Source organism: Dunckerocampus dactyliophorus, chromosome 10, assembly GCF_027744805.1.
Source record: "Dunckerocampus dactyliophorus isolate RoL2022-P2 chromosome 10, RoL_Ddac_1.1, whole genome shotgun sequence".
NCBI classification, from domain to species: Eukaryota; Metazoa; Chordata; class Actinopteri; order Syngnathiformes; family Syngnathidae; genus Dunckerocampus; species Dunckerocampus dactyliophorus.
In genome coordinates this window covers 15,025,176-15,045,775 of record NC_072828.1, presented here as the reverse complement: position 1 = coordinate 15,045,775, position 20,600 = coordinate 15,025,176, and the positions used below count along the sequence as shown (strand labels likewise).

General features: G+C 41.5%; 1 long non-coding RNA gene across 1 annotated transcript in view; it reads right to left on the bottom strand.

Moving 5' to 3' along the window:
• Positions 1-2: 2 nt before the first annotated feature.
• Positions 3-20,600, bottom strand: part of LOC129188353 (uncharacterized) — a 50,414-nt gene continuing 29,816 nt past the window's right edge. Inside the window, exon 3 of the long non-coding RNA XR_008572602.1 lies at positions 3-695. This is a non-coding gene — a long non-coding RNA (uncharacterized LOC129188353). The remainder of the gene's footprint in view (positions 696-20,600) is intronic.

Here is a 20,600-nt window from a genome sequence, read left to right as displayed (position 1 = left end):
GAATACTAATTTATTTATTTAATAAATTAATGAAATGTTTTGTATTCTTTATGCTGGTATGATACACTACTTTTTCAAATTTACCGGACACATGAGGTGAATTTGCAAAGTATCAGATCAGTATAGCAGATACCAGCCGGAATTTTACTCAGTATCGGATCGGAAACAAAATCAGTGGCACTCACTATTGAACTTCTCTCATCCTGTTGTGTTGAAAGTTACTGTTCGACATGCATTTTCTGCCTTTTTTCCATGCTGTCATTCTGTGTAAAACAGCAACGGAACAGGGTGACAAAGTTGACCTGATATTGATATTTTTGCCTTCAGGGGTAGTAACATAGGCGGGAGAAAGGGTATTCTACACTGCTGGGACAGGGGTGTGAACTTTTCTCACCCTGTTGCGTTGAAAGCAATGTCGCCATCCGACATGTATTTCATATGTTACACCAGACCCTGTCGCTAATTATCTGATTGCCGGATTTTTCCAAATGATATGACTGATGGGGTTAGTTACGAAACGCATGTTCTCTTTGTCCTTATCTTGACACTCTCCATAATTTGAGACGCTCGTGGAGATACTGTAATCCCCCTGCAGGAAAGAAAGAAAAAAGTCTTGTTCCTTTCTCTGTCACATATGGGGTGCAGGGGCCTCCCGGCTAGGAGCAGTCATGGCCTCGGAGAACAGCCAGAAACACCTGCAACAGATTAGTGTCCATAATGCTGGGTAATAAATCCTCTCATCCTTCTAGAGCATCTCCATCTTCTTCTTGCACATATTGCTGATGAACTTGGTTGTAGCGTACTTATATATTAGGTTATGCACATGTGGGTTAATATAGCTGCAGCACAGATAGACAATTACCATATCAATACTACACAAGTAAAATGAAATAACAAACCAAATTAGTCTACTGTATAATCAATTTGCCACATCTTTAGTTTTATAGTTGAGCCAGCAAAAATTTGCTTGCTAGTGCTGCAGAATTGTCATGTTTCAGGGTACATATGAATATACTGTAGGTCCCTCATACATGCTAATAGTACTGTATACCTCAACCAATCACATGGCAGCAGCAATTTATGATTCTATGTTGTCCTGCTTCTTTGAGCATGAAAGACACAGGGTCCATAATCTTCCATATAGGGGTCAAACAATAGAAAAAAGTCTGGCTTGGCATAGGTGAAGAATTGTCAGTTTAAATACAACGTATAGTAGCAGCTGCAAATTAGACTATAAGTGATCGTAGTTTGTTTTTAAAATGTTAGTTATGTTTAAAATGCTTTGTAAGGCATGGTCACATACATGTAATACAGATATCAATATTTTAAAATAAGGTCAGCATTCATGACTCCACCATGAGAAAGACACTGGGCAAAAACGGCCTGCATGGCAGAGTTCCAAGACGAAAAACATTTTTGACAGGCTTGGCTGATTTGGGTGTATTCCATATATACACTGTGTACGTTGGCACCTTTGCCATGCCAATATTTTTGGCCATGACTCTAAGTACCGCCATGCCCCTGTAAAGATGTTTTGGTTAATGGCGGCCATGTTTTGACGTGACTGACATGTGTTTGTCAGTCCCTTAAAGGTGAGTACAAAATTCCATGTGATTCGGCTAAACCCGCTACAGTTACAGTGGGTGTTTGTAAAATGCTTTGAGCTTTGTGAGAAATTTTTAAATCAACCTCACTGATTGGGTTTGACAGCGCCACCATGTGGTGTATTTGTCAGAAAAATAATAGCACGGGCAACACTTTGTGGATGGGCTTGGCCTTCTCTGGGCTTTTGGGTGCATGGCTTGCTGTTCTGCAAGGGGGGGCTGGGCGGCGGGGACCACAACAGCCCGCTGGTGATGCTCTCGGCTTGCTGGCCGCTTCTTTCTGCGAGCATCTTGTTTGGGGCCTCGCAAATGGCAACCTACTGAATGTCGACTGCTGGGTGTCATCCTGGTCTCATGGTGTTGCGATGTGCGATGTGGGCGGCGTGATGAAGAAGACAAAGTGTTTAAGGGGCCAATTATAATTGCACCAGCAGATTTGTTGATACATTCACAGATCACACACTCTTGTGAGTTTTGCCATTCAGCTCCTTGTTGGGGGGCAGCGTGTTTGAGCGTGAGCGTGTGTTTCGCCCCGGTGCCCGACACCCCTAGCTCTTTGTGAGTTGTGTAGTATTGAACACAGGAAGTAAACAAATGTATTTATGATTCCTGCAACACGAAGAAGTAGTAGTATTAAATAAACTCTGCTTCTTCCTGCTCCTTTCCGGATATGTTGAATTGTGTAACCGTAAACATGAGATGTACTCCAATGTAACCATAAATGCATGTTTGAAATAAAATAAAATAATACCCACCGACCAACATAGTAGGAGTGCATGTTCTGCCAAATGTTCACCCTTTTGTGTGCAGCAGTTAGGAGGAGTGAGCTAACACAAACTAATGCATATATAATCATGTCATGTATAATATATAATCTCATGGAAAAAGCATGAGCGTACCCCACTAAGCATATTCCACTTGCTTATGATACTATATTATGTATCATAAAAGTTGTTCACAGTCACAATTTGACATTTTGTGGTTCTAATTTTGCGGCTTCACGCTATCAGTTTGTCAAAATAAATAAATTAATACATTTTGGCTGTTTCGTGGTTAAATACAACCTATTATTAGTTTTAAAATATGCATACTTAAGCAAATTCTATGTATTCTATGCATTTTCAAGCATAAAAATGGCTAAATGAACAAAAATACAAATAGACTCTCATTACTGCGGTTCCAACATCACGTCCTCGAGCTATCGTGTTTTTTCAAAAATGTATTCATTGATAAAAGATTTGTTTCATGTTTGCCTATTATGAGTAAAAACAATGCATATTTAAGCAAATTGTACATCTTCTTAGTATGGCATTGAGCATTTTCAAGCATAAAATGGAAAAATGAACGAAAATACAAATACATACCTCGTTTATCGCTGTTAATTGGTTCCATTTCTTCTCCTTTGTTTCTGATTATTTAGTTGAGCCTTTTGCATCGGTTGTGTGTTGGAGCATTGTGTTTGTTAGGCAATTTCTGTTGCTTTTTCTGCGCTGCAGTTCTCATTAATTAGATGACCTTTACCTGCACTTCGTTACCGTCTCTGCATCCTGAGGTCGTCGCCACAACACCACAATGCCGCACCGTGACACCGTTAGCACTGGGAAAGTTCCTTGCTGTTGTAGTATCTCAAACGTAATGTGGGTCGATTGTATTAAAAAAAAGATCACCATCAGCCTATTATCCATCCTCACTATGACATTTGTCACTTGATTGATATATTCATGCCAGTCAGTACTTTCCGACAGTACTGCTAGCTTTGTTTACATCACATTGCGTACTGCTTATGCACAGGCTACGACATCTCTGAAGTGGCACAAGAGACGGCCGCCGCTTTAAACATAGCAATACTATATACTGCGCTAACTAGTTAGCCTGCAATTTATACAGTATATTCTAAACATAAGAATGGGTTTGAAACTGACCGAGGAAGAAGGACAAAATAAGCAGGTAAAAAACGTACCACTTCCACACAGAGTAATAGGCCATAGTCAACCACGAAACAGCAATAATTTATTTATTAATTCTTTTTTGAAAAACCGGGAAGCCTGCGTAAAGCATTGAGAAGACGGGTTCAACGGATGTGCAGAACACATCTACATTCAGTTGATCTATTTCACGACAGCAAGCAATATAAGTCTCCCCCCCAAAAACGTTAAGATAGATATAAATTTGAGAAATGACAACATAATCAATAATTTTTTTCTTATATCACGTTGTGGACAATTTATAAGCCCTCTTTTCTTTGTTCCATAAATTATTTTAAGTTTTTTTTCTCCACTGAAAAATGCACACAAAAGCATTTGCTCGGAAGATACGTTTGGATGGATGGTATTTGTTTAAAAAAAAAAAATCTTGCTTACACCTCGAGGTTAATCCATCATTGCACTGAAGAAATACCTTGAAATATCACTGCATTTTATGTGTTTTATTCTATTTATTTATGAATGTTACACGTAGCCGGATATGATGTTTACGTCTGCGCTACGTGCATTGTTTAAGTTATACGTAGCTCAGTCTAGGTGGATGTCATACGACGACAGAAACATCCGCATGCTAACAAAGTATTTTAACAAGAGTCACTCATAAAATACAGTAGCTGAGTGCTAGCAGCAGATTAGCAGGGTAGGGAGGGGCTATGTGAATGTTCACACATATTGGCTTTTTGCCGATAACCAATATGCCGATATTGTCCAACTCTCAATTTCTGTCATGAGGTTGTTGTAGCCACTTAGCTACTGCTAAAGAATTGTTGCCTGTTGTTGAGTTGAGAGTAAGCTGATTGATGCCACCTACCTTGACTCCTGTCTCGTTTTGAATCGCATCTTCACATTTGGCGTATTTCCACGTATTGGCGCCGCTAGATGCCTCGATGACAGCAAGTACGGGAGCCCTTAGGCCTGTCTATCCAGCAGTTTTTTTATTATTGGTTTTCTTTATAGGGAAAAACCCAATACCAACATCAACCAATATTTCATTTTTATGGCAATAAAAGTATTCTTTGACTGGAATATTTCATGTTACAATTCACATTTCCACCATAGGGGTGTTATTTCATACCCAGAGGACACGAATAATGTTAAAACCCATATTTAGAAGGTCATAAGCAGGTTTTCTATGCTGTTCTGTGGTTATGGTTTAATTTATTTTGAAAATACATACATACATACATACATACAGTATAGGTTACATTGGAATACTTCATGTTACAATGCACAAGATCGTAAGCAGGTTTTTTGTGCTCTAACTACAAAAACATTACATTTACAAATAACAAATCCAACTTCGCGGAAATGAGTTTGCTAGAGCTGCTAAGCTAATAGTGTTGGAATTAAAATCCTGCATTTAATCAACTTGATTAACTAGTTAATCTGGTGTTTATTCAAACCCAGTATTAAGTCAGGGAGTTGTGAGAAAGTAATGACCATCTATTATTAATGGAATAAAACCAAAATGATTGGTTGAATGATTATTTCCCTGATGTATAATGTTCACTTTTTACCTCTTCAAGTTGAATTCTGCCATTGAACAGCAACATTGTGTGAGGCGATTAATTTTGAAAAGAATGTTAATCTTCCTGAATAACGAGCTTGTGCATGACCTCTGAAAAGTTTTCACAAAACATTGAGCTATGATAACAAAAGGGCGAGAGCGAGCAAAAGGAACGGCAGGGGCGACACGGGGGAGGGAGGGTGGTTTGTGAGGGGTTCATGTTGGAAAACCTGTGAAAGGGAGCGCCAGTGTGAATAAAAAAGTGTGGGTGTGAGGAGGTGGATGAGGCGGCCTTGTGGCCCCTGACCTCCTTCCCCCAAGATCCATTCTCATCGGCACAATGGTTGACACCTGTGCCCTTTCAGTAACGCCGCTATTATTATTTACATCAGTCACTCTCGGCTGAGGGAGGAAAGGAGGGAAATAAGAAGAAGGAACACCAGCACCTTCAAACTCACTTAGCTCAAGGGCCAATATTATAGAAAGTAAAATAGTCAGCATATATAGCAGTACAGATTTACTATCCACTGAAAATGACTCAACACGGCCATTATTGTCTAAATACCTGGCAACATAGGTGAGCAAGGTAATTGCGTCTAGCCTACAATCAAGCATGGCGGCAGTAGCACCATTGCCTGGGGCTGCATGAGTCCTTTCCACACTGGGAACATGTGGTTAATTGAGGGGAAACATGAATTCGAACATGCACACAACACAAGAAGCCCAAACACACCGCCAAGATGACAAGTGCCGTCCTGAGGAAGCTGACGGTGAAGGTGATGGCGTGGCCACGTATGTCTCCTCCTGACCTGAATGCAGTTGAGAAACCTATGGGGCATCTGCAAGTGGAAGGAAGTGGAGGAGCCCAAGGTCCATCCAGCAGCTCCACCAGTGATGTAAACATGGAGGAGTGGAAGAAAATTCCAGTAACAACCTGTGCAGCTCGGGTGAATTCCATGCCCAATAGGATTAAGGCAGTGTTAGATAACAATAGTGCTCACAATAAATATTCACACTTTGGACACAATTTGGACATTGGTTCACTGTGAAGTGTATTCACTTGTGCAACCAAAAGAAAGACGATCATGCTTGGCTTCAGAATAATACAGTACATGAATTCATATTTCCCTCAATGAAGCGCAGTTCCAAAGCGCTGGCAGCACTCATGCAGCCCCAGACCATGATGTAACCACCACCTACTTGCCTGCAGGCAAGACACTGCTGCTCACTTGTGTTGCCAATATTTAGACAATAATGGCTTGCGTGTTTAGTCATTTTCAGTGTATAGTAAATCTATACTGCTATACAAGCTGTACACTGACTACTCTAAAGTACATCTAAGATTACTTTCTACAGTATTGTCCCTTGAGAAGATATAATAAAATGGATGCTGAAATGTGGGGAGGTGAAGCGGTATAGAAAATGGATGGATGGATGAAATGTGGGGTACTATACTGTATAGCATTTCAGTGACAATGTTACATGTTGTGTGAGGCCATTCGTTGACATCCATTGCCTCGTTCTAGTCAGTGTGCATTCTGCTAATTGCAGAAATGGCCGTGGGTGGACAACTAAAACAAATATGGCGCTTCATACTAATTTTTCAACAAGCAGCTAACAACTCTGCTATTCTACTACTCTGTTATTCTACAGTAGTTTGGAATGTAAAGGCGGGTGATATTTGCAACACAATCCTATAGGTTTGTGTTGTCTTTCTGCAATTCTGCTGGTAAGCAGAGTCCCCACGAGTATGGGTGGCAGGCCCAAATTCTTCTTATTCCTTTTTTTTGTTTCATGAACTGGGGATGAGGGTGGAGGAGGGAGAAAGTCCAATTAACAAAGGATAAGAAGTGAACCGTAAACACCCTCAACAAGGCCCAACAAACCCACCAGAACAAGAGCTCTCTCGTTCACCCTCTCTCTCCTTCTCCCTCCCTGAGCTCACCCCCACCCTCCCTCCCTCCCTCCCTCACTCACTCACTCTCTCTTCCACTTGGCTCACAAAAGGAAGGCTCAGAGCTTACAAAGTGCCAATTAACACTGAATGTTTGGCCCTCGCACCTCCCTCTCTGAACTGCTGACAGCTCTGGTGTTTGGGTTAATACTAAAGGCCTGCAAAGAATTATAATTCTCCTCCTTGCCCCCCGCCTTCTCTCCCCTCTCCTATCCTTTTATTTTGTTTCCAATGGGGTGGTTTTACAGTTCAATGAGCAGTCAAAGGGTGATATAAAATGACTTCCCAAAGAATTTCATTTGGGGATAAGAAGAGGGGCTGTGTCGCATTGGGGCGAGAAGGGGCGGGGTTTGCAAAGAAAAAAAATTTAGGTGGGGAGGGGGCACCCCCATGAAAAATAAAGCTTTATCATATATTCCTTTCTATTAAAAGCCCAGCATATTCACATACATTCCCAGCTACTCCATCCAAGAATAAAAACAGCAGCTTGGGTCATATATCACAAGCGAGGCTGATGCTTGTTTTTCTCCCTGGTGAACTCCAGTAAATCAGCCCCCCTAGTCCCCTTTGAATAAAAGGCTGGCCAATGAGATGAGGTGAGAGGGTTAAACTCTGGAGCGCGCTGGATGTTTTTTCGAGAGCTTTTCTACTGCCTGACCGACCTGGGTCTGCCTAGACACATTTACGACCTCTTGGGACTGGGTCTAGACGCTCGTCTTTCTTTGCTCGGGGATGAGTTGCCCCATTAAACTGGGTTATTCTCAGCCATGCATCAATGGATATACAATGTGATATGATTGCATGCAAACACTGGATTAACTGTATTTAAAGATGTACTTCAATATTTGGGAATACATTTACTGTCAGCTAACTTAGCTTAGTTTAGCTTAGGGCTTGAAATAGCTCACCTAACACTATAGCAAAAGATCAATTTACATGTCATTTATCCACCTTTGGCTTTTACACTAAACCCAGCAAACAATACTGCATCTCACAATCTGATAATTCCAGCATGTGGTACAACATATAAAATACATGTTGGGAAATTGCTTCTTTGTTTTTGTTATAAATGCCTATTTTGATACAAATTCAGTCTCATTTGTGTTTATTAAACATTTGTGTTATGAGAATGGAGTGTGTCTTTAACACAAGACCTACACTTACGCAAGATGGCGGCGCATACACACAGCAAAGCCCAGCATCTCGTCCAGATTTGCCGTTTTGTTATTATTTTGCTCGTGTCGGGTCTGGTTTAACATCTTACACTAGACAAGAGGTTATGGATGTTGGATTTCACAGCACCAACGTTTTTATCATTGATCACCAAGCTCCACAGTACCGGAGTCTACACAAACCACCCAGCCGGGCAGAAGTACTTGCAAGCAGCGTCAAGAATATAAGGACTGGAGGAATACGAGCTAACACCAAGCTAGCACACCGTACAGGCTCTTCTTACCGAGCATTTTTCTTTCTAATGTGCGGTCTTTAGTGAATAAAATGGACGAGTTATGTTTCCACATTACACACAGTAAGATACTTTTGGACTGTAACGTCAAAATTTTTACCGGGACATGACTAAACACTGACATACCAGACAATGCTACTGAGCTAGGCGCCCGCTACACATTTAAAGATGATAGAACAGCGGCTGAAAAAGGCAAGATGAGCTCCAAAACATTGGCATTAACATCTGTGGCTGTAGGCAACCACCAAAGGTAGTTTTTGTGCACTCCACAGTAGCTGCATTTAAATGTTTATTGCAATGCACAACTGTTGGTGTGAAACTCGTGTATGTTCCACTGGCTGTACTGCCGTTTACAATGAACTCATCAGTGGTATAAATGCTGCAGTTTGTTCCTTCCCGCTATTACAACATTGGTTCTGTTGCTGCTGTGTTGGGCAATATACTTGTAAGTGCTTTTAGTGTTAGTGCTTTTACAGTATTCGCTGGATTCTTTGCAATTAAAACTACAAACTATGCTCATTTTAATTTAAAACGTGAATGACAAGATTAACTTTGTGGAACTATAAATCAAACGTTAGTGTTTAAAGAAATCATCTCCGATTAGGATGACCTTTGTTGACATTGGTGAGAATCGGAATGCTACTGGCGCTGTGGCACCAAACCAAACTGGCTCTATTTACATTCAAGCGAGGGCGGGAGCTGACATGACCCGACAGGGTTCATGGTTCCACCAGTAAAGCCCGGCTGGGCCGACACCTCCATCCTGAGACCTCAGGGGTCAAAACCATCTGTCGCCTTTCACAGATGAAGGTGGCTGCAGAGACATGTGATTGTGGTCTTTGCTTTAAATCCAGATTTAACCAAGATAAGAGGACCACAAAATGGGAGGGGGGGACTTATACCAGAGGGTCATAAGTTGGAGAATTCAAACAAGAGTGTGAAAAAAATAGCAAGGAATCCGATTTCCAGTTTGCCCGTCACAAGATTAAGTTACACTGTATGTGCAGTTTATGTGAAGATTTATTCGGAAACAGGTGCTCCCCAAGGACCAGGCAGGGATGTCTCCATATCATCTGATCCAGTCTAGTGCAAATCTTACCACTAATGGTCAATGATGAGGGTCATGGGAACATGAAGGTAATGTATTTTGTTTTAGAACTGTGCATCTAGTAAAGAATTTGTTTTCTTTCATGTACAGCAACATTTCATGACAACAAAATGTTGTCCATTAATACATTCCTGCAAAAACAACTACTAATGCGATCAAGTGCAGCGCCACTTTGTAAAGAAACACTACCCCAACCCATCTGGGTTACAATGCAATAATAGTACTTTTTGCCGGAGATTCATTAAAAGCTTGAACGCTACCGCAGCACTGTGTTCCACCATACCATTTTGACTGCACAATACGCAAGCTGGTCATTTAACAACACGTGCATGTGCACGCTGATTTTTGGCTTGAAGTTATTGGCCGTCAATCTTCTCCCATCATTAAGTACAATTTCCTATATATCCTTGTATTTTCTCCCTCTTGCTTTCTTAATTTCTTTCTGGAATTTCACTTGAGGAGACAAGAAATGTTTCGCCTTTCATTCAAACATCCAACAAAATTGCAGCATTCGATGCCGCATTTACTTTTCCTTGCATTTCTGACAGAGCAAATCAACGTGGAATATTGTCATAACTGTTTGTATGCTCAAACAGTGACACAGAATCCCAATATTGAAAAATTAGATGCGTGATGTGCCGGTGTGACGTATAAAATACCTTGTCGGACAGATACTATCGGTTCCAATACAGCAGGGCTGGGTTGATTGTTATCTAAGTTGCTAAGAATCACATTTCACATGATATCCTTTCACACATGCGCCATCCCACCTCCGTTATGGCTCTGAAAGTACCTCAAAATCAAGAAAATGGTCAAGTCAACTTGGTCTCCCCATTCTGTAATGGTGCCATTCACAGTGAACAGCAACATAGCAACAAGCCGGGAAAAAAGCCACATTTTAAAGGTAGTGTGAAAGGGGCATATGAAATTCCCATCAGCAGGACACAGTGGACTTGAACATGAGTAGTGCAGTGCTTAACTTGCCGGGCTTCCATACAGACAGCGTGGGTTTAGTTCCCACTCAGTGTGAAACCCCTGTGATCGGCTGGTGACTAGTCCGGGGTGTAGTCCACCTTCCGCCTGTAGCTGCCTCGGATAGGATACAGCTCCCCACAACCCTGAATAGGACAAGTGTCAGAAACTGGATGGATGGACTGTGGAGTGCTGTGCAACACCATGAAGCTGCAACATTATTCAGCAACTCCTGCTGTGGTTTGGGACAGTGTGGCGTTAGGGGTGAATTGTGGGTCAGCCATGGAAAAATGTCCCTTATTATCCGTGTCATGGAATAAGGGATGGGCGGAAGAGATGGATGGTAATTGAAGAGCATGGATGAGAAAGGTGGGAGTGAGAGGTGAAATGCTTGATAAAAGAAGAGGTTTTGACTTCTTGTCAGAGGATGAAGAGAAGAGTCAAACCTTGACAGTAGATAGGTGAACATGCCCGATGTTGTCAGTCTTCTTTGTCTGTTTTTTAATGTTTCCATATGCTTGACTGTGGCACCGTCAACCCCCACCCCTCCGCTTTCCAACATAGCTAGAAGCATGTGGCTATATACCTTTAAAGCTCAGCCAACACCCTTGACACACATATCTATATCAAGCAGTGGATCAAAAGCATGTCTTCCAGCATGTATGCATGCCCCACACTGAAAGGGCTTGTGAAAATTACTCTTGGCAGCTCGGTGCACAGAATAGCAATGGTAGGGGCACAGCAGGGAGGATACTGTACCGATCATATGCAAAGGAGGACTTTACACTTCTCCAGGTTATCAAAAAAGATGATTTGTACCAGATTTGGGGATGTCCGAGTTCTTTGCCAGGAGTGATTGATGACTGCAGGGTAATTGTCCATTGTGAGAAGATGTCGGGGGAAGATGGTGTGTCACCTCGCAGCGAGAGTAAAAGAGCCGGAGAATGGAAGTGATTATGTGTAATATTCTCCATCTGGCAGCCATTGCCTCACAAGACAAGTTTCAAAGAGGAGAAATACAATTGGGAGAAGTAGAAGGAGAGTGGCAATGCTAATTTGCACAGGGATTTACAAATCTCCTGATCTCAAATTTGGGTGCACATCTTGTCCTAGTCTCACCAGACACTCCCTCATGAAATATACAAACAGCACATAAACCTAAATAAATAACACTATTGATGCATTTTTGGCTCATTGCACAACCTCCTGAATATACTGTATTACATACATATGGCTGGCTGTTTTTGTCTGAGCGCAATCACAAGCCACCTTACAAATGGCTGCCAGTGTGTCAGAGTTGAGCATCAGTGAGGTCACAAGTGATCAAAGCGTGCTGAGGAGAGTGAGGGAGCGTTATCTGGTCCCAATTACATTAAATCATGGGCTATTTGGCAAAGTACAAAGTGACAGAACGAGAGGGACAGGGAACTCTAGAATGACAGGTAAAGGCCATATGAGCAGAGGTTGTCCCTCCTGACATTTCCAACATGGAAGGAGATTTTCTGTAAAATATATGCTTCAAAAGTCAAACAAAACCTGGACTTTAAACCATCATCATTTTAGCCAACCGCCATGATAATTATAGAGCCACACATGGAACCTATTGCAACTCAGAGATGTGCATGGCTGAACAATAATATGATTGAATAAATACACAAAATTAAATTTCTAAGCAAGTGTTAATGTAAATAGCACACAGCTAAATGCACAATGGCTAATGACTATAATAATGACTATAGCTCTGCTTTTAATACAGTCAGCCCCCACAAACTCACTAACAAGCTCCTCACACTTGGCCTGTCTCCCTCCCTCTGTAACTGGGTGTTTAACTTTCTCACAGGCAGGCCCCAGTCAGTCAGAGTCCACAATCGCACATCCAGCTCAAGAATTGTGAGCACTGGGACCCCACAGGGGTGTGTGCTGAGTCCGCTCCTCTACACGCTCTTCACCTACAATTGCGTGGCCTCCCAGAACAACACCAGCATCATTAAATTTGCGGATGACACTACAGTCATCGGACTGATCACTGGTGGTGTTGAAACATCATACAGAAGAGAGGTGGCGGACCTCATAGCTTGGTGTCGTGATAACAATCTCCATCTCAATACAGATAAGACTAAAGAGATGATCATCGACCCAAGAACAAGGGAAAAGGAGCCACATAGACCCCTGTTTGTTGATGAGACTGAGGTGGAGAGGGTGAAAACCTTCAAGTTCCTTGGCACACACATCAGCGAGGACCTCACCTGGTCTCACAACACCCAACAAATTATGAAGAAGTCCCAAAGGAGACTGTACTTCCTGAGAAGACTGAGGAAATTTGGCATGTCCACCAAAATCCTTAGTTGCTTCTACAGATGCACATCGAAAGTGTCCTTACCGCCTCCATCACTGTTTGGTACGGTAACTGTACAACACGTGATAGGAAGGCACTCCAGCGGGTGATCAAGACCTCACAGAACATTGTTGGGGCAGCCCTCCCCTCACTGCAAGACATTTATAAATCTAGAGTCCTACGCAGAACACACAACCTCATCAAGGACAGCACACATCCACAACACTCATTATTCACACTCCTACCGTCAGGCAGACGCTACAGGAGTTTGAAGTCCAGGACCACAAGGCTGGCAAACAGCTTTTACCCACAGGCCATCAGGCTTCTCAACGAAGCACTCACACACGCTGCACGCAACACACGCACACGCTCATAGCACTTTTTTTTTTTAATTTGTATTATTTATTTGTATTAATGTCTCTTCTGTTGTTGTTGCTTAATTTATTGGTATTTATGTTTCTTATGTTCTTATTCTTTCTTGTGTTTTCTTTCTTTTCTTGGGAGAATGAACAGAATAGGATTTTCATTGCATAGTATAACTGCTGTTATACCCCATATTATACCATTTTCAGCAATTTAAGACTAATAAAAGACTTAGAGATCCCACAATAGTGTACTGGAAGTGTGTAGGCCAAAATTGAGTCTTTATGCTGGAATTTATACAGTTTTAAAGTGCTTTTAGAAAGCCCTACTGTGGGATTTTTCCACTTAGTGCCCCATACAAAAAGCCAAAGAATGCAGGGGCCATTTTTATGTTTGTAATATTTTATATTGTAAACAGGAATAGCTATGTGAGCCACAGTGCTAGCATTACACTCACAATTTAACAGCTAGATCGTGCTAAGTTAGCCTGTTTGCTGAACAAAAACTAAATGAACAAACTTACAACTTTCACTTCTTTAGCTGACTGACTAATAATTGGCACAGTCCCAGGTTTTAAGATGTGTACCAAAGCCTGTTATTTTATTTTTTTTTACATTGGAAATTTAGTTTTGAAATTAGAATAACCTGGAAGTCAAACAAAGTCACAGAATTGTTCCAATGTATATTTACCTGAAAACCATCAATTTAATGGAAAACTGTTTGTGGAATGGAAAACTTTATGAATGACTTATACATCTTATTATGTTTATATTTATTTTCCGTGGTGCTGATGTGTTGTGCTGCTTAATGGGTCACTGACAGCACAGACCATGACTATAAACCCACTAAGAACCACTGGTCTTTGAATAATTAATAGTGGCTAATGTTTGCCAACGTCATGATAAGTTGAGAAAACTCTGACACGCCAATCATGCTCAAACAAAAGCTTGTCATTGTCTAGCAAAGGAGCTGAACAGACTACATTTCCCCGCCTATTGAATGCTGATAAAGTGAGTAGAGATAGCCACCAAGGCATAACAAAAGGGATTTCTCTCACTAAAGATTTGACTGATTTGTCAAGTGCTCCCCCTCCTCTCTGATTGGCCCCATAAAAAAGTGTGCACCTCCTCCTTCCACCCCCCTGCTGCACTGCAGCCCTCAACCCATCCCCCGCCTCTTCTTCCTACCCGGTCCCCCACCTCCTGCCCTTGTGGCCCTCCGCCACCCCTCACCACCCCCACTGCCTTTCTCCCTCTCTCGCCTCACGGCTTGCTGTGACCCATCTTGCACCTCTCGAAGCCCACAACAGACGCTTGGTGTGTGAAGAAGGTCAGGAGTTCAGGCTGGGCTGAGGCTCCAAACCTCCCTGTGCACAGAGGAGGCCTGCCCCGTGGGTTTATAATTATCTGCCGTTGGCATTCAGCACAGGTTCAAGCACAGTGCAAGCGTTGGCACCAGAGTGGGGGGATGCGCTTGGCTAAACACTTGGTGATTAGTTGTCCCTAATTGTCAGTTTCTTGTTGCTATTACTTTCTCTCCCACTGTCTGCTTCTCACAACCTCAGCACTTCTTCACTACATCTTTACATAAAACTTCACACTTCTTTTGTTGTTAAAAAAATCCACTCAGCTGTGCTGCTTACTACTACATTATTCCTCCACTTTTTGTGATTCCTCACACAACGTTATTATGCCTTCTACTACAGTAACTCTCATCTTAAGCCCCTTTTTTCTACTAATTGGTGCAATTTCGTACTGTAAGGCTAATTTGAGGAACTGGGATGACAATTGTACAATAAAATAAAAACAAATCATCCCTCTCCCCATCATGGTTCGAATTTCGCAGCTTAACTCTATCACCTTTTTTCAAAAATATATTCATTAATAAATCTTGCTCTTTGGTCCTTGTATTTTGCCTATTATTAGTCAAATAATATGCATATTGGAGCAAATTTACACATTTATGCCTAAATTAAGCATTTTCAAGCATAAACATGGCAAAATGAATTAAAATACAACTATAAGGCATTCAGAATACAAAGATGTCATAATAAACATTCAAAGACGCACACACACACACACACACACACACACACACACCAGACTTGATCACTGGAGCAACAGGCTTTTATTGCAGGTTTGAATTATCTCACAATTGTCACACTAATCCCCGATAAAAATCCCTAATAAAAGTGAAAACCCTCCCCACAAGGCACGACCTCTTTGTGAATGTCTTAACTATATTGTGGGTCACCACAGAATGATCTTTAATTCTTTCCACAATGATGTGGAGTCAATAATTTTATCTCCAAAGTGGGCAGTGTTAACTTGCGTGATTAGCGTAAATTAAATCAGGGAGTTTCCGCACATTTGTGACAGGTGGCTCAAGTGAATCGTGAACCTAACGTGGGCTCACGGTTTTGGTGAATTGGGTAGATGGACTTGATGCACATATCTGAGTTTCTCGGGTGGCATTGATGCCGCATCGAGCGCTGAATGATACGTTGAAGTCACCACCATATTGGATGTGGAAAGACAGAACGGGGAAGAGGCCTAATTCATGTTCTGCAAGGAACTGTACCAACCGATTTACCGTTCAAACAAGATCTCACAGGATTACCTTTCACAGGTAAGGCTGAAAAAATACTTTTGCTTGTATTTGGACATTATAACATAAATTTATGGACAGAATTTGTTGACTTTGTGGCAAAATGCTTCCCGCCGTGAAACCAGCCTCCAAAAACTAGTTGTTTAAGGGACAGATCTGCCACATGTGTGAGTTGTTTTTTTTTTTTTGAGTGATTAACTCAAAAAGTGACTCAAAAACTTGAGTCAATTAAAAGGAATCAAGTTCACCATCACCTGTGTTTAGCCAAACTGCCACAAATCTGGCACACACCTTTGGGGATTGACAAGCACACGTCTGCAAAATTTAAAAAAACATGGCCGACATTAGGCAAAACGTCTTTGTAGGGGCATGAGCGGAACTTCGCAACTAATTGCTCATAAGTGATTGACCATTTGTCTAACAATAATACAACTTTGAGGATATATGTATGATAGCATGTATTCCAAAGCATTTTGACTACAACCCTTAGGGGGTGGCACAAATGTAATTTATGACATAAATAGTGTGGCATCATAGCAAGATGTAAACTTGCCAGACATGTTTTTTTCTTGACATCAGCTTCATTAAATCATTCACAGATTTTCGGGTCTAATCTCATTTGTGTAGCGGTACTCATTGGCCAAATGTACTGGTTGTGGGTGGATACTGTATAACTTAAACCCTGGGCATTAAGCTAAAAAAAATGACACAGCCAAATTATAGCACAATTTTCTCTGCATCCACACAGTGTACATGGATGATCTTGGTAACAAAGTAAAGGAGAGACTTGGATGGTTACCGTAGATGTGAAAATGTACTGTACATACTATACCTGTGCTACCTAGTGTAAATGAAGATGCGTTTTAAAGAAGTTTTAGTGGTTAAAGGAATCATACTTGTACCGTTTGAACAGCTTGGTGTGAGCTTTCAAATAGTGCAGAGGCAGTCACATTTGTTTTTTGTTTTATAAAATTATTCATAAGCTGGTATCGGACAATTGTTGCTGTGTTGATTTGCCCCTTTAAGCCGGTTTTAATTGTCTTCTGTTTTCCTAACATGTGTTTTGTTGAGCTATTAACTGATGATCTTCTGGTGACATGAATGTAGAGCATTAGTATATTGATACAAGCACCACTGGGCAATTACCATAACAACACAAAATCAACAGAGCTTCCTCCTGTAACAAATCTCATAACCAGTATCAACAACAGAGTTGGATATTTCCTTTACAATGGGAATACTAAAAAATGTCAAAGTGAACCAAACTGAACTGAACCAAATGATATTGCTTGGTAGAAACATGAGGCTTATGGTACTGTAATAGTAGAGTCAGGTTACTTACTCGTTTACCCAGGCTTGGGATAGACTGGAGAGCTCCAGTAGCCAGGCTACCAAGAATCAGAACTCCAAAGCTACATGAAAAAAGGCAGTATGTACCACTACACTACCAGTGCGATTAACTGATATTGTACATCAGTGTAAAGGACAGGCTGGACTATCTATAAACATCCATTCACACATAAGGTACAACTGATTCTTAAATGTGAAATGAAAGACAAAAACGCAAGAACTTGTCGAGGAAGAGTGGTTTTCTGCAAGGGCACCAGAGCTTTTCTTTGACAGCAGATGCAAGAATAAAAAAAAACTTTCAAGAAAACAAGAGACAAGCGGACCTGAAGTTATACAGATGCCTGTCAGGGCCACAATCAGAATCATGGGGAATCCAGGTGGATATGAACGCATCATATCCTTGTCTCTGGGAGTTTTCTTCTGGATTATTATTATTACATTTTTTTTAAACATGTTAGCCTGTGATCTGCTGGTTCCCTTGAAAGGTGTTTGTATCCATCATGCATAGATATTGCCAGTGACAGCCTACATGATAGATGACATTGGATGAAATAATTTCTCAGTGCCTTCAGAAATGCTTCAGCGCAAATAGTCACTCACACTGGACATCTGTGCAAGAGTCCATCATTGCCGCTCCCAGAAAAACACATTTCTAGACCCTGAAGTGGTCTGACAACTGAAGCAATCCTGTTGGGGAAATACTGTAGAGCAACAGCAGCCGAGCAGATGTGAGGCCTGGATGGCTGCCAAACAGCGCCCCGCTATTCCAATAGTCGGACCTTCATCTCAGTGTGAGTGAGGGAAGGGGGTGAAGATAACAGCAGGGAGTGTCAGCATGGAAAAGTGGGACAGGGATAGACCCTTTTAACAAAGGCTAAGAAGATCCTCCAAATCACTTGGCGACCCTACAGCATGGCTGCACATATGCAGTTCAATCAGACGCACCGACTGATCCTATAGAAAAATAAAAATTGAAATCCTGCATTGTGCAAACACAGACTGAGCGGCGTATTATCCTCTAAAGTTTTTAGTGGAAAGCAGAATTAGTCCTCAGAGTCGTCCAATAAAACCTATATTTAACTCCTGCACAGGTGGTGGAAATAAAAACCCACATTTACCTCCTTTGTTGCTGCAAAAGAAATTCAGATTCAGACTCCTGTGAGGGATGAGACACGGGCTTTTGACAGGTGTTTGTTTGAATATCAAACGGAGCCGTGGAGGGAGGCCTGCCTGCAGATGGTGGGCAGATTGCATTCCAAACAGCAGCTTCAGCCCTGCACTGTGAAGGACGAGGGAGTCTTCCTCCAGAGGGGTGAATGATTGAGCAAATCCTGTGTCATTGATGCATTACTATCCTCATCAATGCGTCCACCACTGAACATGAAAACTCACTGCACGTCTGGAATTGCATTGCATTTTATTTTTTGATGCGAAGCTCTGAAGACACTGACTTCATGATCGCACACAGTATAAAATTATTAGTGCAACTTATTAAAAAATACCGGAAGTTGGCAGGAAAATCAAAGACGAACAAATTCATGAGTGAAACCAGCATAAACATCACTTTTATAGACTTCCTGTATGAAATAAAACCTCCTTAATATAACTGCTTACTACAAAGGCTGTTTAGGGCTAGAATATAACTATTGCTATGCATCAGCATAACGCTTAATGGCTATTTTGCTGATAGTAAGACTGTTGAGTGAATGTCAGTGTGTAAGAAACAGACGGACCTGGAGCTTTTAGTTGAGACCATGATGCTGCATGTTGATTCCTCCTTTACAGAGTTCTCTGGTCTTCAAGCTCAGATTTGTGTGACTTCTTGCAAAAAGGAATCTTCCGGTTGCTTTCCTGAGAAACCGTGTTGGCCTACCACAACTGAAATAGTTAAAAATAGATTTAAACAAATCTGAATGTCTAATCTCTGTCGTTCTTGTTCGAGTCCATTTTCCCACTTGAGTGGACTAGCTGTGGTTAGCTGGCGAAATGACTGATTTGCTGGAGAAATAAAATGAGAGTGGGAGGAAGGTATGAATAGCTGGCAAGGTGCAGCCTGGTGAGTCAACAACGAAGCTCTGCCAGAAAAGGTCTAAGCGCACAGAGGCGAACGCAGAAGGAAAGTTTGTTTGTCCTACACTCGGCACTGTTTACAAATTTCACTTGTTTGTTGTGTTTTGTCACACTTGTGCCCAGTGTCCATATCACATACAGTAATGTCAGTAGGAAGACTCAAGAGTTTGTGTGTCAGAAACTTGGGAAATGAAACAGAAAAAAGAAGTGTTTGGACTGCACATGCTCACATTGCCTCTTCTGCAGACCGTTCCTGAGGCCAATGTCAACAAGTGCCAGGCCCCAGCTTAGAGTTACTACTTACGCATACATCACCTGTTTGGACCTGGTTATATAACTTCTTCAGAGAACAACCGAACAAGCCAAATGTTATTCTTTTACCTCTGCTGGATTTTTGTTTCTTATTCGTCAAATTTCACTTCCAATACGGTTCTCCATCTCCAGTAACCAGAAGGAATAAATCCCACTTTGGTCTTATTTTATGCTTTTATTTTTGTCCAGATATTTTAAAGAAGGCAATTCAAGACCATTTGCACATGTTAGCAAAAAAAAAGGGTCCACACAACATATACCAGATGTGCTTGCTTCCAAAGCCAAGTCTCCATCAGCAGCTTGCACTTTTCTTCCCCTGAGGGTGGCAGAGCAGCATGTGTAATGCCTGAGCTGTTTCATGCAACAGGTAGCCTCGATTTCCACATTCACCCCCACCGTTTTGGAAGAAAGGGACATATCTGTGCATCTCTCACTGTGAGGAGAGGATCTGTTAACCCCATGCTGATTTCTACTGTAACAATGAGTGACATGGGGGACCCATGCCTGACCCACACTGAGGTATAGACATGAGGCTATTTTCTTAACTTTTATACAAGACAAATAGAGCTCCTATAGGAAAATGAACCAGTGCCAGTTTTTTCTCTTAATTCTAAAAATATCGCGAGGCTCGCTTGAATGTTAAAACTGGTGGGATTGGAGGGTATTTGCTCCCATTTGGCAAAATTTACTTTTTAATGATGAGCAGTAGTATCCCGAGAGACAGAGAGAAACCCACCTTGCCCATACACCTACCACTTTACAGAGGTCAGCCTTGGAAAAAAAAGGGAAAAAAGGCAGGCTTCGCTACACATTTTAAAATAAAGCTCTGCCAACTATCAATCAGTCATCTACAGACATGGGAGCTGTAAGTTTGATCATTTGTTTTTTCTTAGGCAAATAGTCTAACCTAGCATGATGTTGCTGTTAAAATGTGACTGTAATGTTAGCACTGTAGCTCAAATAGCTATGCT